The following is a 19,994-nucleotide window of genomic DNA, read 5'->3' as shown; positions in this document are numbered from 1 at the left end:
AATTGTTAGAGTGTTGTTGTTGAGGATATGAAACTATTGTTGTTGTTGAGGATATGAAATTGTTAGAGTGTTGTGTTGAGCTATGTGCTTTGTAAATTGTGAACTGTTAGGTTGGGCTGGTTTTATACAGATTGTAGTTGTGAAGGTTCGGTTGGGGTGTAAGGAGTACTTGTATTCTATCCCCTTGGCTCGTGTTTAGAGGTTTACTTGCTGAGTACCGTGTGGTTTGGTACTCACCCCTTGCTTCTACAAATTTTTGTAGGTTACGAGCCTGGATTTTTATGGTACTTGTCATTCTCTTATTTTCCAAGGCTTCTGGGAGATTTGTGAGGTAGTTGTTTGTCTTCTCAGCGATTCTTCTTACTCCTGTTTATGATCTTGTTCTACTCTAGAAACAATGTCATATGAGACTTGTATTTTTCTTTTTATTCAATTGTAATACTTTAGAGGCTTGTACACGTGACAACCAGATTTTGGGGGTATTTTTGAGTTTATTATAAAAATTTACGCATTTTATTGGAATGGTTGAGTTTTAGGCTGACTTGTCTTGGTGGGTTAAGACGAGTGCCATCACGTCCAATTTTGGGTCGTGACAATAATATTCAAGATTGGGACTTTTCCCAATCTTGAATAATATATATTATGCTTTTCTTTTACTTTATATTATATATTTTACTTTATATTATAAAAGAGAGTTTAGGGCCAAATATAATATATAATATTCAAGATTGAGACTTTTTCCAATCTAGAATATTATATATTATATACTTGTATATTCTACTATATAATTTAAAAGAAAGTTTAGGGCCAAGTATAGTATATAATATTCAAGATTGAGACTTTTTCCAATCTTGAATTTTATATATTATAAACTTGTATATGCTATTATATATTATAAAAGATAGTTTAGGGCCAAGTATAATATATAATATTCAAGATTGAGACTTTTCCCAATCTTGAATATTATATATTATATACTTTATATTTATTTTATTTATATTAGGAAAGATAGTTTAGGGCAAGTATAATATATAGTATTCAAGATTGGGACTTTTCCAAATCTTGAATATTATATATTATAATTTTATTTTACTTTATATTATATATTTTACTTTATATTTTAAAAGAGAGTTTAGGGCCAAGTATAATAATATATAATATTCAAGATTGAGACTTTTTCCAATCTTGAATATTATATATTATATACTTGTATATTCTACTATATATTATAAAAAAGACTTTAGGGCCAAGTATAATATATAATATTCAAGATTAGGACTTTTCCCAATCTTGAATATTATATATTATATACTTGTATATTCTATTCTATTTTCTATTCTACTATATTATAGAAGAGAGTTTAGGGCCAAGTAAAATATATAATATTCAAGTTTGAGGTTTTTCCCAATCTTGAATATTATATATTATATACTTTATATTTATTTTTTTTATATTATAAAAGAGAGTTTAGGGCCAAGTATAATATATAATATTCCAGTTTGGGACTTTACCCAATATTGAATATTATATATTATACTTTTCTTTTACTTTATATTATATATTTTACTATATATTATAAAAGAGAGTTTAGGGCCAAGTATAATATATATTATTTAAGATTGGGACTTTTCCCAATCTTGAATATTATATATTATAAACTTGTATATTCTACTATATATTATAAAAGAGAGTTTAGGGCCAAGTATAATATATAATATTCATGATTGGGACTTTTCCCAATCTTGAATATTATATATTATATACTTGTATATTCTATTCTATTTTCTATTCTACTATAATATAAAAGAGAGTTTAAGGCCAAGTATAATATATAGTATTCAAGATTGGGACTTTTCCCAATCTTGAATATTATATATTATATACTATTTTTTTTATATTATAAAAGAGAGTTTAGGACCAATTATAATATATAATATTCAACATTGGAACTTTTCCCATTCATAAATATTATATATTATACTATTCTTTTACTTTATATTATATATTTTACTTTATATTATAAAAGAGAGCTTAGAAACAAGTATAATATTTAATATTCAAGGTTGAGACTTTTCCCAATTTTGAATATTATATATTATATACTTGTATATTCCACTATATATATATATATATTATAAAAGAGAGTTTAGGGCCAAGCATAATATATAATATTCAAGATTGGGGCTTTTCCCAATCTTGAATATTATATATTATATACTACTATATTATAAAAGAGAGTTTAGAACCAAGTATAATATATAATATTCAAGATTGGGACTTTTCCCAATTTTGAATATTATATATTATATACTTTTTTTTTATATTATAAAAGAGAGTTTAGGGCCAAGTATAATATATAATATTCAAGATTGGGACTTTTCCCAATCATGAATATTATATAATATATACTTGTATATTCTATTCTATTTTCTATTCTACTAAATTATTAAAGAGAGTTTTGGGCCAAGTATAATATATAATATTCAAGATTGGGAAAAGTCCCAATCTTGAATATTATATATTATATACTTTATATTTATTTTTATAGTATAAAAGAGAGTTTTGGGCCAAGTATAATATATAATATTCAAGATTGGGACTTTTCCCAATCTTGAATATTATATATTATGCTTTTCTTTTACTTTATATTATATGTTTTACTTTATATTATAAAAGAGAGTTTAGGGCCAAGTATAATATATAATATTCAAGATTGGGACTTTACCCAATCTTGAATTTTATATATTATACTTTTCTTTTACTTTATATTATAAAAGAGAGTTTAAGGCCAAGTATAATATATATTACTCAAGATTGAGACTTTTTCCAATCTTGAATATTATATATTATAGACTTGTATATTCTACTATATATTATAAAAGATAGTTTAGGGCCAAGTATAATATATAATATTCAAGATTGGGACTTTTCCTAATTTTTAATATTATATATTATATATGTCACACCCCAAATCCGGATGTGATGGCACGTGTCCATTTCCCACCGGACACGTCAGCCTAACCGAACCACAACGATAGAGAAGTAGAAATACAAGAATAAAAGATAATAAATAAGCGGAAGACTTTAATTAGGACTCAACACAACCAGAATTTGGTTATCACATGTACAAACCTCTAAATACATAATTCGAATAAAAATATACAAGTATCAGAGTGTAGTTCTCGAATAGAACAAAACTGAAAGTAAAGATAACTCAAGGGCACGTCTGGATGAACCGCTACCTCTCGAGTATGTTTCGAAGCTTAATCTGCTAAAGAAAATACTAAGCCGAATCTAGGAGAGTTGTCAACCTACACAATTGTGTAGAAGCAAGGGTGAGTACCGAAAACCACAGGTACTCGCAAGTAACTCTAAACTAAGCAAAACTAGCAGCTACAAACAACTCCTTTCAATCCCAACCGAACCACCGAAATTTCAATCTAACAGCAAACCAACCAACTTATACTAAACAGATCATATTCAACAGCCAGAACCAACAGTATATCCTCATCAACCTCAGATCAACAAATAAGAGCAAGTAGATCAAATTCCACATAAGAAGGGTAAACCGATACAATCCACACATCACAGACAAAGATAAGGCAAATGCGATGCAAAATGCAAAAATGATCTCATGTAGTCGTGATACATGTATGTCCTACGATACACATCTGTTGACGTAATCAGTCCGCGCTGAATACTCAAATCAGAACCCATGGGGGCCACACATGGACCATGTATCATCGCCGAAACCAGATCTCATCGGCATCCAAATCGCTAGCCGGAGCTAGTCTATCTCATATATCTCTAGCCGGACCTAGTCTCAACTGTGTCTCATATCCATCCATCCTCATATCAGTGTCTCAGAACTCATGCAACAGATAGTTCACACATGGGATGAATAATGAATATGCACATGTCATCAATCACAATCATATCACGAACACATCATAGTATTACACATCATCTGTCTCAATCACAACCATATCACGATCAAATCATAGTATTACACATCACCTGTCTCAATCACAACCATATCACGGCCACATCATAGTATTACACATCACGTGTCTCAATCACAACCATATCCCGACCACATCATAGTATTACACATCATCTGTCTCAACATCAATGTCTGTATCAATCATAGCCTACTCATGCTCTTCTATCCCCTCAATATTAGTTATCACATGACTTATTCAACAAATTCAAGTCACATATAACAGTTTTAGCTCGTTTTATTCCCCATCTTTCATTTACAACAATTTCAATCAGCAAATAAAACCCATCCTCAATCCCCATTACTCCCCAACACAATTAGGAAAGTAGTCATGCGTAGTCTAAGAGTTTTACATAGTTTGGAAGCCACTTGCCTTAAAACGAACTCCAAAAGTTACTTGACTTGAGCCTTTCCTTTCCGAATATAATCCGGATCACGATAATCTATTCAAACAATTATTCACAACCACAATTCGAGTCCAATGACACCAAAATCAAGAAATTTAGGGGAAAAGGGCAAAACGGTCCAAAAGTCTCATACCGGAAAACGATACCCAAATCTGGAAATTTTTTATGTAAAATGATCCTTAAAGTATTTGGAAGCTAATGGTGAAAACCAATTTGAAAACGGAGTTGAAATCAATTCACAAACTCAATTTGAAGGAAAATCCACGTTCTTGAAGAAGCCTAAAATATTCGGATCCGAAACCCCGACTCGAAAATGAAATATCTCTTGAAAAACATCTTACCCATGCTTAGATAAGTTCAAATATGAAATTTCATCAAAAACGGAGTTAAGATCGACCTTGAAATTCTCAATTTATCAAACTTTAACTTTACCGGGAAAGTCCAAATTGTACGCGGTTAATATGATGAAAATAATCGATGAATCAATAATTTTATGTTAAAATCAGTTTACCCATAACATAAGGATCGTAAATATACCTTTTTCATCAAAAAGGGAGTCCAAATCGATAAAACCCCAATTTTTCTCAAGAGATTTACGGATAGAAAAAAAAACCAAATAAACAAATTATGAGAAAATGTCGAATTGAAAATTGAATACTAACCCTCATATTAATTCAAGAAGATTCCCGTAAGAATCACTCCATTCCGATCTCTAGAACTCCCGATATGCTCAAAATACCAAATGAATACAGTCTGAGATTTTTATAACAGTACATGATTGTTATGCACCGAAAAACAGCAGTTAATCTTTCACTAAAAATGCCGTAATTTCCTCATACGATAGTGAAATGACCTGATTCTTTTTTGTAAATGTCTTAAATAATGATACGGACCTTCTCGTTCAATCGGAGCTCAATTTCATGCTCGTTTGCCCAGTCAAATATCATTTCTACGCGGTAAATAATTATTTCTTATTTGCGATAAAAGTCCAATGTCGGGTTAGTGAAAATGCACCAAAATTTGCAGATAAGTCTTATAATTTATGCTCAGAATTTTAGAACCTTCGGAATAATTTTTCGACCCTTAAAACTAATAATGAACCCTTTAGTTGTCACAATTTGCTGAAATAGTGTCAAAGCATCCAAGAAGCTTAAAAACTCACCCAAAACTCATTTGGCACTTCCCGAACATGAACCAAATATGCTACTAGCTCAAAAATGACATTTCGGACTCAATGAAATCGTTGGAATTTGAATTCGAGGTCTCCTTGACCCGGTATTCGATAAGGCGTCAAGAAATTAACTTTAGGCTCAAAAACTCGAAACGCACTCGGGGCCTCTAAAAATACAACCAAGACTCATTCTAGACATAGAATCACCCCCTGAATCCAACGGTGCCCTCTGAATTCCATTTCGAGCACCGGAACCTCGTTTGTTGACGAAAGTCAACTCGTGATCAAAATTTCACAATTTTAGCAATTTAGGCCCTCAAATCTTTGTTTTAACTCCAAATTCGACTCCGTAAATTCTCATAGACCCTTTTCGACATTCTAGAACCGCTGGAATCGACGGAAATCCGATTCGAGTCTCAAAACTCCAAACGACTCGAAATAGCACTTTTAACCAAACTTTAACTCTTAAAAACTCAACTTTCCAAAAACTCAATTTTTCATCAATTTTCCTTCAACCCAACTTCAAAAATACAATAATTAGGACTCGGGGCAACTATCGGGAGGGGTGACACGGTCATTTTATGAAAATTTTCAAAAATGACCTTTAGGGTCATTACAATATACTTGTATATTCTATTCTATTTTCTATTCTACTATATTATAAAAAAGAGTTTAGGGCCAAGTATAATATATAATATTCAAGATCGAGACTTTTTCCAATCTTGAATATTATATATTATATACTTGTATATTCTACTATATATTATAAAAAAGAGTTTAGGGCCAAGTATAATATATAATATTCAAGATTGGGACTTTTTCCAATCTTGAATATTATATTTTATATACTTGTATATTCTATTCTATTTTCTATTCTACTATATTATAAAAGAGAGTTTAGGGCCAAGTATAATATATAATATTCAAGTTTGAGGCTTTTCCCAATCTTGAATATTATATATTATATACTTTATATTTATTTTTTTATATTATAAAAGAGAGTTTAGGGCCAAGTATAATATATAATATTTAAGTTTGGGACTTTTCCCAATCTTGAATATTATATATTATACTTTTCTTTTACTTTATATTATATATTTTACTTTATATTATAAAAGAGAGTTTAGAGCCAAGTATAATATATAATATTCAAGATTGGGACTTTACCCAATAGTGAATATTATATATTATACTTTTCTTTTACTTTATATTATAAAAGAGAATTTAGGGCAAGTATAATATATATTATTTAAGATTGGGACTTTTCCCAATCTTGAATATTATATATTATAAAAGAGAGTTTAGGGCCAAGTATAATATATAATATTCAAAATTGAGACTTTTCCCAATCTTGAATATTATATATTATATACTTGTATATTCTATTCTATTTTCTATTCTACTATATTATAAAAGAGAGTTTAGGGCCAAGTATAATATATAATATTCAAGATTGAGACTTTTCCAATCTTGAATATTATATATTATATACTTTATATTTATTTTTTTATATTATAAAAGAGAGTTTAGGGCCAAGTTTAATATATAATATTCAAGTTTGGGACTTTTCCCAATCTTGAATATTATATATTATACTTTTCTTTTACTTTATATTATATATTTTACTTTATATTATAAAAGAGAGTTTAGATCCAAGTATAATATATAATATTCAAGATTGGGACTTTACCCAATCTTGAATATTATATATTATACTTTTCTTTTACTTTATATTATATATTTTACTTTATATTATAAAAGAGAGTTTAGGGCCAAGTATAATATATATTATTCAAGATTGGGACTTTTCCCAATCTTGAATATTAAATATTGTAAACTTGTATATTCTACTATAGGGAAAATGCATAAGTACCCCCCCAGCCTATGCCCGAAATCCCAGAGACACACCTAACCTTTACTAAGGTCCTATTACCCCCCTCCCCCGAACTTAATTTATCTATAATATTTTGTTCCTTTTCGGCCTACGTGGCACTATCCTCGAAAAAAATGTCAACATGCGCTGGGCCCACAAGACAGTGCCACGTAAGCCAAAAAAGGGTAGAATATTACATATAAATAAGTTCGGGGGGTAATAGGACCTTAGTAAAGGTTAGGTGTGTCTCTGGGATTTCGGGTATAGGCTGGGGGGGTACTTATGCATTTTCCCTTCTACTATATATTATAAAAGAGAGTCTAGGGCCAAGTATAATATATAATATTCAAGATTGGGACTTTTCCCAATCTTGAATATTATATATTATATACTTATATATTCTATTCTATTTTCTATTCTACTATATTATAAAAGAGAGTTTAGGGTCAAGTATAATATATAATATTCAAGATTGAGACTTTTCCCAATCTTGAACATTATATATTATATACTTTATATTTATTTTTTTTATATTACAAAAGAGAGTTTAGGGCCAAGTATAATATATAATATTTAAGATTGGGACTTTTCCCATTCTTGAATATTATATATTATACTTTTCTTTTACTTTATATTATATATTTTACTTTATATTATAAAAGAGAGCTTAGGAACAAGTATAATATATAATATTCAAGGTTGGGACTTTTCCCAATCTTGAATAGTATATATTATATACTTGTATATTCTTCTATATATATATATATATATATATATATATATATATATTGATATTATGAAAGTGAGTTTAAGGTCAAGTATAATGTCACACCCCAAATTCGGATATGATGGCACGTGTTCATTTCCCACCGTACATGTCAGCATAACCCAACCACAACGATAGAGAAGCAGAAATACGAGAATAAGAGATAATAAATAAGCGGAAGACTTTAATTAAAACTCAACACTACCCAGAATTTGGTTGTCACATGTACAAACTTCTAAATACAAAATTCGAATAAACATATACAAGTCTTAGAGTATGGTTCTCGAATAGAACAAAACTGAAAGTAAAGATAACTCAAGGGCACGTCTGGAATGAACCGCTACCTCTCTAGTATGTCCCGAAGCTCAATCTGCTAAAGAAAATACCAAGCCTATTCTGAGAGAGAGCTGTCAACCTACACAATTGTATAGAAGCAAGGGTGAGTACTGAAAACCACAGGTACTTACAAGAAACTCTAAATTAAGCAAAACTAGCAGCTACAAACAACTCCTTTCAATCCCAACCGAACCATCGAAACTTCAATCCAACAGCAAACCAACCAACCTATACTAAACAGATCATATTCAACAGCCAGAACCAACAGTATATCCTCATCAACCTCAGATCAACAAATAAGAGCAAGTAGATCAAATTCCACATAAGAAGGGTAAACCGATACAATCCACACATCACAGAGAAAGATAAGGCAAATGCGATGCAAAATGCAATAATGATGTCATGTAGTCGTGATGCATGTCTGTCCTACGATACACATCTGTTGACATAATCAGTCTACGCTGAATACTCAAATCAGAACCCATGGGGGCCACACATGGACCACGTATCACCGCCGGAATTAGATCCCATCGGCATCCAAATCGCTAGCCAGAGCTAGTCTATCTCATATATCTCTAGCCGGAGCTAGTCTCAACTGTGTCTCATATCCATCCATCATCATATCAGTGTCTCATAACTCATGCAACAGATAGTTCACACATAGGATGAATAATGAATATGCACATGTCATCAATCACAATCATATCACGATCACATCATAGTATTACACATCATCTGTCTCAATCACAACTATATCACGACCACATCATAGTATTACACATCACCTGTCTCAATCACAACCATATCACGACCCCATCATAGTATTACACATCATCTGTCTCAACATCAATGTCTGTATCAATCATAGCCTACTCATGCTCTTCTATCCCCTCAATATCAGTTATCACATAACTTATTCAACAAATTCAAGTCACTATTAACACATTTAGCTCGTTTTATTCCCCATCTTTCATTTACAACAATTTCAATCAGCAAATAAAACACATCCTCAATCCCCATTACTCCCCAACACAATTAGGAAAGTAGTCATACGTACTCTAAGAGTTTTACAAAGTTTGGAAGGCACTTGCCTTAAAATGAACTCCAAAAGTTACTTGACTTGAGCCCTTCCTTTCCGAGTATAATCTGGATCACGATAATTTATTCAAACAATTATTCACAATCACAATTCGAGTCCAATGACACCAAAATTAAGAAATTTAGGGAATAAGGGCAAAACGGTCCAAAAGTCTCATACCGGAAAACGATACCCAAATATGGAAATTTTTAATGTAAAATAATCCTTAAAGTATTTGGAAGCTAATGGTGAAAACCAATTTGAAAACGGAGTTGAAATCAATTCACAAACTCAATTTGAAGGAAAATTCATATTCTTGAAGAAGCCTAAAATATTCGGATCCGAAACCCCGACTCGAAAATGAAATATTTCTTGAAAAACATCTTACCCATGCTTAGATAAGTTCAAATATGAAATTTCATAAAAAACGGAGCTCAGATCGACCTTGAAAATCTTAATCTATCAAACTTTAACTTTATCGGGAAAGTCCAAATTGTACGCGGTTAATATGATGAAAATAATCGATGAATCAAAAATTTTATGTTAAAATCAGTTTATCCATAACATAAGGATCGTAAATATACCTTTTTCATCAAAAAGGGAGTCCAAATCGATAAAACTCCAATTTTTCCAAGAAATTTACGGATAGGAAAAAAAATCAGATAAAGAAATTATGAGAAAATGTCAAATTGAAGATTAAATACTAACCCTCATATTAATTCAAGAAGAAACCAGTAAGAATCACTCCATTCCGATATCTAGAACTCCCGATATGCTCAAAATAACAAATGAATACAGTCTAAGATTTTTATAACAGTACATGACTGTTATGCACCAGAAAAACAACAGTTAATCTTTCACTAAAAATGCCGTAATTTCCTCATACGATAGTGAAATGACCTGATTCTTTTTTGTAAATGTCTTAAATAATGATACGGACCTTCTCGTTCAATCGGAGCTCAATTTCATGCTCGTTTGCCCAGTCAAATTTCATTTCTACTCGGTAAATAATTATTTCTTATTTGCGATAAAAGTCCAATGTCGGGTTAGTGAAAATGCACCAAAATTTGCAGATAAGTCTTATAATTTATGCTCAGAATTTTAGAACCTTCGGAATAATTTTTCGACCCTTAAAACTAATAATGAACCCTTTAGTTGTCACAATTTGCTGAAATAGTGTCAAAGCATCCAAGAAACTTAAAAGCTCACCCAAAACTCATTTGGCACTTCCCGAACATGCACCAAATATGCTACTAGCTCGAAAATGACATTTCGGACTAAATGAAATCGTCAAAATTTGAATTCGAGGTCTCCTTGACCCGGTATTCGATAAGGCGTCAAGAAATTAACTTTAGGCTCAAAAACTCGAAACGCACTCGGGGCCTCTAAAAATTCCACCAAGAGTCATTCTAGACTTAGAATCACCCCCTGAATTCAACGGTGCCCTCAGAATTCCATTTCGAGCACCGGAACCTCGTTTGTTGACCAAAGTCGACTCTTGATCAAAATTTCACAATTTTAGCAACTTAGGACCTCAAATCTTCGTTTTAAGTCCAAATTCGACTCCGTAAATTCTCATAGACCCGTTTCAATATTCCAAAACTGCTGTAATCGACGAAAATCTAATTGGAGTCTTGAAACTCCAAATGACTCGAAATAGCACTTTTAACCAAACTTTAACTCTTAAAAACTCAACTTTCCAAAAACTCAACTTTTCATCAATTTTCCTTCAACCCAACTTCGAAAATACAATAATTAGGACTCGAGGCAACTATCGGGAGGGGTAAAACGGTCATTTTATGAAAATTTCCAAAAATGACCTTTAGGGTCATTACATATAATATATACTATTCAAGATTGAGACTTTTCCCAATCTTGAATATTATATATTTTACTTTTCTTTTACTTTATATTATAAATAGGGCCAAGTATAATATATAATATTCAAGGTTGGGACTTTTCCCAATCTTGAATATTATATATTATACACTTGTATATTTTACTATATATTATAAAAGAGAGTTTAGGGCCAAGTATAATATATAATATTCAAGATTGGGACTTTTCCCAATCTTGAATATTATATATTATACTTTTCATTTACTTTATATTATATATTTTACTTTATATTTTAAAAGAGAGTTTAGGGTCAAGTATAATATATAATATTCAAGATTGGGACTTTTCCCAATCTAGAATATTTTATATTATATACTTGTATATTCTACTATATATTATAAAAGAGAGTTTAGGGTCAAGTATAGTATATAATATTCAAGATTGAGACTTTTCCCAATCTTGAATATATTATATACTTGTATATTCTATTCTATTTTCTATTCTACTATATTATAAAAGAGAGTTTAGGGCTAAGTATAATATATAATATTCAAGATTGGGACTTTTTCTCAATCTTGAATATTATATATTATATACTTTATATTTATTTTTTTAGTATTATAAAGGATAGTTTAGGGCAAGTATAATATATAATATTCAACATTGGGACTTTTCCCAATCTTGAATATTATATATTGTACTTTTCTTTTACTTTATATTATATATTTTACTTTACATTATAAAAGAGAGTTTAGGGCCAAGTATAATATATAATATTCAAGATTTGGACTTTTCCCAATTTTGAATATTATATATTATATACTTGTATATTCTACTATATATTATAAAAGAGAGTTTGGGCCAAATATAATATATAATATTCAAGATTGGACTTTTCCCAATCTTGAATATTATATATTATACTTTTCTTTTACTTTATATTATATATTTTACTTTATATTATAAAAGAGAGTTTAGGGCCAAGTATAATATATAATATTCAAGATTGAGACTTTTTCCAATCTTGAATATTATATATTATCTACTTGTATATTCTACTATATATAATAAAAAAGAGTTTAGGGCCAAGTATAATATATAATATTCAAGATGGGGACTTTTCCCAATCTTGAATATTATATATTATATATTTGTATATTCTATTCTATTTTCTATTCTACTATATTATAAAAGAGAGTTTAGGGCCAAGTATAATATATAATATTCAAGATTGAGACTTTTCCCAATGTTGAATATTATATATTATATACTTTATATTTATTTTTTTTATATTATAAAAGAGAGTTTAGGGTCAAGTATAATATATAATATTCAACATTGGGACTTTTCCCAATCTTGAATATTATATATTATACTTTTCTTTTACTTTATATTATATATTTTACTTTACATTATAAAAGAGAGTTTAGGGCCAAGTAGAATATATAATACTCAAGATTTGAACTTTTCCCAATCTTGAATATTATATATTATATACTTGTATATTCTATTCTATTTTCTATTCTACTATATTATAAAAGAGAGTTTAGGGCCAAGTATAATATATAATATTCAAGATTGGGACTGCTCCCAATCTTGAATATTATATATTATATACTTGTGGGACTTTTAAAAGGAAGTTTATTATATATTATATTTATTATATAGTAGAACTTGGGCATAAACTCCCTTTTAAAATAATATAGAATATGTATATATATATATTTTTCTACTGTATATTATACTTGAATATTATATATATATATATATATATATATATATCTCACAAATGGAAAAGTCTCAATCAAGGAAGCAACATATATTATTTACCAATGACTTAAGAAGGTTTAAAATATTTAAAAGCTATATAATAATATAGGTTGACTCTCAGAATTCTATCAGGCTCACATATATTGGGACAGAAAAAATAACACATATCATTTTAATATTACCAAAGAAGTATTATAAATAATAATAATTAACAATTTAAAATATTTGAAAGACATTTTCAAAGGGTTAATTTTGTAATTTTATCCATATCACATAAATTAGGACAAAGTGACCAGTAATGTACACTATTCAAAGTTACATAAAAATATTATAAATCACAATAATTAATAACTTAAAACATTTTTAAAAAAATTATGAAAATTTGGATGACTCTCTGCAAATTTCATTTGTGTCACATAAATTGAGACAACTAAAATAACATATATTGGCTCCATTTTAATTTATTTTTCTTATTTTTATTATTTTTTTATATGTAAAAAATGCGTAAAAATACTATAAATCATGATAATTGACAACATAAAATATGTTTTTTAAAAAAATACAAAAAATTCCACTGATTCTTGAAGTGAATCTATAGTAAAAATACTATAAATCATGATAATTGACAACATAAAATATTTCAAAAATGTTGCATGTGGGTAGTCTTATAATGCCTTAAATAGCGTCAAAGAACGTACGGGTTTGTAATAAAAAAACTTATTCCTTTATCCACGCAAACAATCGCTTCAAAAACTCGGTTATTAGCCCCAAAGCATATCATTTATATTATTGGGCCCGTGCATAGCACGATATGTATATACATATCACAAATGGAAAGTCTCAATCAAGGAAGCAACATATATTATTTACAAATAACTTAAAAAGCATTAAAAATTACAATAATTACCAATTTAAAATATTTAAAAGCTATATAATAACATAGGTTGACTCTCAAAATTCTATCAAGCTCACAAATATTGTGACAGAAAAAATAGCACATATCATTTTAATATTACCAAAAAAGTATTATAAATAATAATAATTAACAACTTAAAATATCTGAAAGACATTTTAAAAGGGTTAATTTTGTAATTTTATCCATATCACATAAATTAGGACAAAGTGACCAGTAATGTACATTATTTCAAAGTTACATATATTATAAATCACAATAATTAATAACTTCAAACAATTTTTTTAAAAATATGAAAATTTGGATGACTCTCCAAATTTCATTTGTGTCACATAAATTGAGACAACAAAAATAACATATATTGGGTCCATTTTAATTTATTTGTCTTATTTTTTTTATATTTAAAAATTGCGTAAAAATACTATAAATCATAATAATTGACAACATAAAATATGTTTTGAAAAAAATACAAAAAATTCCACTGATTCTTGAAGTGAATCTATCGTAAAAATACTATAAATCATGATAATTGACAACATAAAATATTTCAAAAATGTTGTATGTGGGTAGTCTTATTATACCTTAAATAGCGTCAAAGAAAGTACAGGTTTGTGATAAAAAAAACTTATTCCTTTATCCACGCAAACAATCGCTTCAAAAACTCGGTTATTAGCCCCAAAATATACCATTTATATTATTGAGCCCGTGCATAGCACGGGCAACCTTATCTAGTTATTACCCTTATTTAAAATGGGAGTTTAAAAGGACGAACACTGCATCTTCTAATTGTACTAAAGCTAGTACTAATTGTACAGTAAATTTGGCCCTTTTTCATTGATGAATAAACATGTGTCTCATTTTGCTTCACTTTGTGTACAAGTTTTGCACTATCATCTCACAATTCTCTATAGATTTCTCTCTCCTCCTCTGCTAAGCTTGGTCTATTTTCTCAACTCTTCTTTGTAGATCTCAACTCTTCAATGGCGAATCCATTTGTTGCTGAGTGTCTTCTCTTTGTGTAGACACTTTAAATCTCTCTGTGAAGGTTTCCTCAAGATTTTTGTTTGTTTGGGATGCATTGCCGAAGTATTTCTTCATGATTTAAGGTAAATTTACATGTTTCTCAATCTGGCTAATATGACCTATTTTCTCTTTAAGGCTTATTATATTCATCAAGTCCCTGATTCTAATATTCAAGGCCTGTTTTGGGTCCTTGTACTTCCTGTACTATGCTTCAACACAAAAACACAAGAGCAGAAAACCCAGCATTGTTAATGCAAGTTCCTCCATTGTTAGTTTGCCCGGTGAGCTTTATATTATGAGTAGGTTCCTTCTCTTTGTGCTTTACTGCTTTTATAGTTTCTAAACTTCAGTGTCGGATCTTGGGTCCATATATATTGTTATATGCCCTTTCTATGTTCTGCACTCTTTTAAGTGTATAATTTTTTTATTGATGTCGTGTTATGTTGCCACTCTTTCTTTTGTTTGTTTATTTATGTCCTTATGCTTTCACTTTATATTTTTGTGTAGGAGTTTGAAATTTTTATTCAAAGTTTAAAAATTGGGTTTAGAGCGAAATTCTCCTCCCATATCACTACCAAGCAGTCAAAAAATTAATATATGCACACAAATTCCACCCCACAACAGTTTATGGAAATTAGGGGTTTAAGAGTGAAATTGTTCAACATTATACAAGTGAACAATTTCAGTGCATGTGGATTATATAAGTTAGGGAATTGGATGTTCAATGGAGTAACATGATCCGTAAGATTCTGAAGCCTACCCTAATTTATTGGGGTTGATGTTATAGGCTCTCACTTTGATAATTGTCAAGGATTCCTTTATAGGATCATTTGATTTTATATAATTTTAATTTTTGAATTTATTAATTCTTGGTTGTCCAGTTCTATATACATTTGCCTGTTAACATGATTATGTTATTCTATTTATTAGGATATCAATTTTTGCTTTCTAATTTTTCTCCTTTTCTCTCTCTTGACAGTAGTAAGATCAAAATTTGTTTGAAAAATTAGTGTTCTGTCTCCACTTCTTCATTTCTATCATCTTTTCATATGTTCTCAGTATAACACAACTGTGACGCTGAGCTCCGTTCTATTGATTGTTGAAAACTTGGATCCCGTTACTATATCTCGATGATTTTACTTGATTTTTGCAGGATTAATGACTTTTGATGACCAACAAATGGCATTGGGTTGCGAGTACGTACACATTTTCTCCTCTTCTAAGGTAATTCTCGCCAACTCCATTACATTGGCTCATTGTGGGATGGTTTGGATGAGTTGTCGTCAGTTTATGCCTCATCTTTTGTTCTCTTTTCTCTTTGACTACAGTTCTTATGTCCTTCTATTTTTGGGTGAATGGCGGTTCTCTTATTATTATTTTTGAACAATTGCACTTATGATATTAAACTTAAAGGCAAATACAGAAATTTCATTGATCTCCAATGTTTTCGATGTACCAGATACGTTGTTGATTGATAAATAAAAATAGTAATCATTTCAAGAGTTGGCTGTATTTTCAATACATACTTTTAAATGCAGTAAGTTTTTATTTACTTCACTAATAGTTATCTTTTCTAAGATGTTCACTATTTGCACTTAAATTTAGGAGCTCTTAGCATTAGATTTTGTCTTTGAGCTTAAAATTTGTTTCTCATATTTTATCATAGTAAAATAAAGAGGCTAGCTAGATATGATTATTGAGACATCAACTGATTTTCTAAAATGCTCAAAGATTANGATATTTCGGACTCAATGGTGAAGGCGGAATTTCCATTTGGAGCTCGCTTCGACGAAAAGTGGGTCCCACACCCAGTATCATTTGAGCCAGATTCCACAATTGCTATCTAAAGTCTCGGGAAGTGAACAAAGGGTCGTTCTAGACCAAAATCGATCTTCCGAAGCTAACCTAGCTGTCAGAATTTTCATCTGAGCACGTCTTCCAAGAAGGTTGACCAAAGTCAACTTTTCAAGTTATAAAAATCTCCAAAACAGGAGAACGGGCCTAAAACCCAAACGAACGACCAGGCGACCGAACAGTCAGTGCCAGCAAGTCATAAATGACTTGGGGTCGCTACAGGAACGCTCTAAACGATGAAATGAATTCTTTAATTTAAAAATGACCTGGAGGGTCATTACACTTTCTCATTGAATCTTCTCAGTTAAATTCCTTGATCTTCTTTCATTTGTTTATTCCTCCTTTTCTCATGTACATTTAGGGACTGTGTTGGTCATTATCAAATATCAACCTTCCTTTTACAAGAAAAGATATGATATGGAGCTTTGTGCATGTTTACTCTAATAAATGATTTTGCTCTGTTAATAAATGATTGGGCTTTTAAATCTAGCAAATGAACTTTTTTCCCTCAAGATTTTGCAGGCTGAATACAGATCCAACAAATGTATTACCTGTTTTTTCTTAGAAGCAACATTTAAATATAAACATCATCAACAATGAAGATGTGAAACTAAAATTTGCTTACTCTTTTTTGGTGTTTATGAAGGAGAAAGAACTCAACTTTACATACAGCAACATGCAATTTTTTTCCCAAGGTAGCTACTTTGTTTAGTTTCTTAATTCTTAAAGTTATGGTTTGACACTTGATATATTTGAATATATCAAAGATCTGATCTCTTTTCTGAATGATGAAAGTTAAAGATTATATTTATGTAGATCTCAAAACTAAGTTTTAAACTGTCAAAGCATTCTTAATCCTATCATTTTCATCTTACTGTTAGATAAAATGGACAGTAGAGGTTTAGCCATATTTGAATATCCTTGAATGATGTTAATTTTTTTGTTAAAAAAAAAGAAAGGAAAAATATTATATCAGTTATAGAATCTTGAATGAAGTATAGAATAGAGTTTAACTTAAGAAGAAGTATAGAATAGAGTTTAACTTAAGAAGCCTGCAATTTTGCAAATTGTAATAGACCCCTGTTGGAAGGATTCTCAGGATCCTCTATTTTTTTAAGTTTGGTACTGAACTGGCACTCATAGGAAGGAAACACTTATTTAGATTTCTCTTCTTTTTTTTAAAAGTACTTTGGGATTGAACAAGCACTCATAGGAAGGCAACATTATATGAATTAACTATCTCTTACATTATACTTCTGAGGATCTTTATAACTATTCCTTTAATAATTGAAGTTGTTGGAATATGAATGTATATGTTATCTTATCCTTCCTATCATTATTTTATATTTCTCATAAATCATAAAAACAAATTTATAATTGTGTTCAACTTTCAATATAAATAGCCATTGAATGAATGATTACTGACTTTTAGAAGACATGATCCCAATAAATACATATAATGACAATTTTACATTTCCTTGGTTGGTGTTACTTTTTTTTCAATCTATTGAACAAATTTGTATTTATGTTATTGTTTCTTAGAAAGACAGGTTGGTTCCTATGCAAATAAGGTATTCACAATGAATGATGACTAAGATATGCATGTAATGTTTTTGAAGTTGCAAAATTTCTTATAGATTTTTGGGGTAGTTTATGGAATTGTGATTTTGTAAATTTAGGGGAAGCAAGGGAGTATGGTAAGGTCTTAACTCGGAACATATTATATATGATGTTAAAAGGCTCATTGGAAGTAAGTTTGTAATCAGTTAAGAAGTATTTTTGTGTGAAATTAGCATAATAGTATTGTGGTGCTTGTGTTTCTTGAGATCTTTGGTATCCTAATTTGAGTTGTTAGTGTTGTTTGGCAGGTTTGATGTTACAGAAGTTCAAAAGATTATTAAGATATGAGCAAAGATGACATGTAGAAGTGAAGATTAAAGATGGCTACACTAAATTGTTTAGCAAGAATTGAGCATGTTGTCGTCCCTGTTTCAAGTATATTTTATCCATAACATGGGTTTTCACATTACTACTACAACAGTGATACTAAACCTATTTGTTCATGAAAAAGTTATAGATACTAACCTATTTGTTCATGAAAAAGTTATCTTTTTTTATTCTTGTGTGTATATATATATATATATATTGGTTTTTCACACACACAGGTATATATCAACTTCTTCATTGGAATGGCATGATAGGACTTTCTTAGTCATATAAAACGCAGGTCTTTTAATGTGTCGCACCAAGTTTCCTGAACATTACGTTACTTTGATGTTAGGCACGGGCCATGCCCATCTAGTATATATTAGAAGAGAGAGTTTCAAGTTTTTCAACATGTCAGTTTTTGGGTATTAAATAAAAATTTGAGGGTATTAAAGTCTTTACAAAGTTTTATTAAATAAAAAGTTGTTTAGTAGAGTTATCTTTTATGCTTTATTAATTGGACTCCATCAAGAGCTCTAAAAAAACCCCATCCTTTTATCATTTAATTACAAATCATGCCCCTATAATTCCATGAAAGCTCAAGATAGGATGGGTCCCATTAGTCTTTATAGAGTATTTTTAAATTTGTTTGGTGAATAGAAGCACACTATTTTTATGTATTGGGCATAAGTTAAATATTATTTTGTGTGTTAATTTTATTTATTCATTATTAAAAGATAGATTTTATTTTAACTTGTTATTATTAAAATGCGAAGTTAGGACAATAATTTTCTTATATTTTATTTTTAATATTAATTACTTTTTTAAAAACATTATTTTTCAACACCTAATATTAAATATTAATTAATAGGAGTATTTTGTGAAAAAAATAGTCATGCTAATCATTATTTTCTTATTCTTAATAGATAAATGTGACAAATAAAATTGAACAAGAGAATATATACTTCAAAGTTATATTGAGAAAGTAATTTGTGGAAATAAATAAATAATGAGGAGAACCAGTAATACGATGAAAAT

At 29.5% G+C, this 19,994-nt stretch overlaps 1 long non-coding RNA gene across 2 annotated transcripts; it reads left to right on the top strand.

Annotated features, from left to right (window-relative positions):
- Positions 1-15,023: 15,023 nt before the first annotated feature.
- Positions 15,024-19,099, top strand: LOC125848601 (uncharacterized). 2 transcript variants are annotated; one of them, XR_007444536.1, is made up of 5 exons: positions 15,024-15,259; positions 15,352-15,457; positions 16,330-16,400; positions 17,553-17,725; positions 18,899-19,099. It is a non-coding gene; the product is annotated as an uncharacterized LOC125848601 (long non-coding RNA). The 2 variants fall into 2 exon arrangements; XR_007444537.1 differs by lacking the exon at positions 15,352-15,457 and having other exon boundaries at positions 15,029-15,259.
- The last annotated feature ends 895 nt before the right edge of the window (positions 19,100-19,994 follow it).

Source organism: Solanum stenotomum, chromosome 12 (genome assembly GCF_019186545.1).
Source record: "Solanum stenotomum isolate F172 chromosome 12, ASM1918654v1, whole genome shotgun sequence".
Classification (NCBI taxonomy): domain Eukaryota; kingdom Viridiplantae; phylum Streptophyta; class Magnoliopsida; order Solanales; family Solanaceae; genus Solanum; species Solanum stenotomum.
Note: the sequence above shows the minus strand (reverse complement) of the source record. Positions and strands in the feature narration are given on the sequence as shown.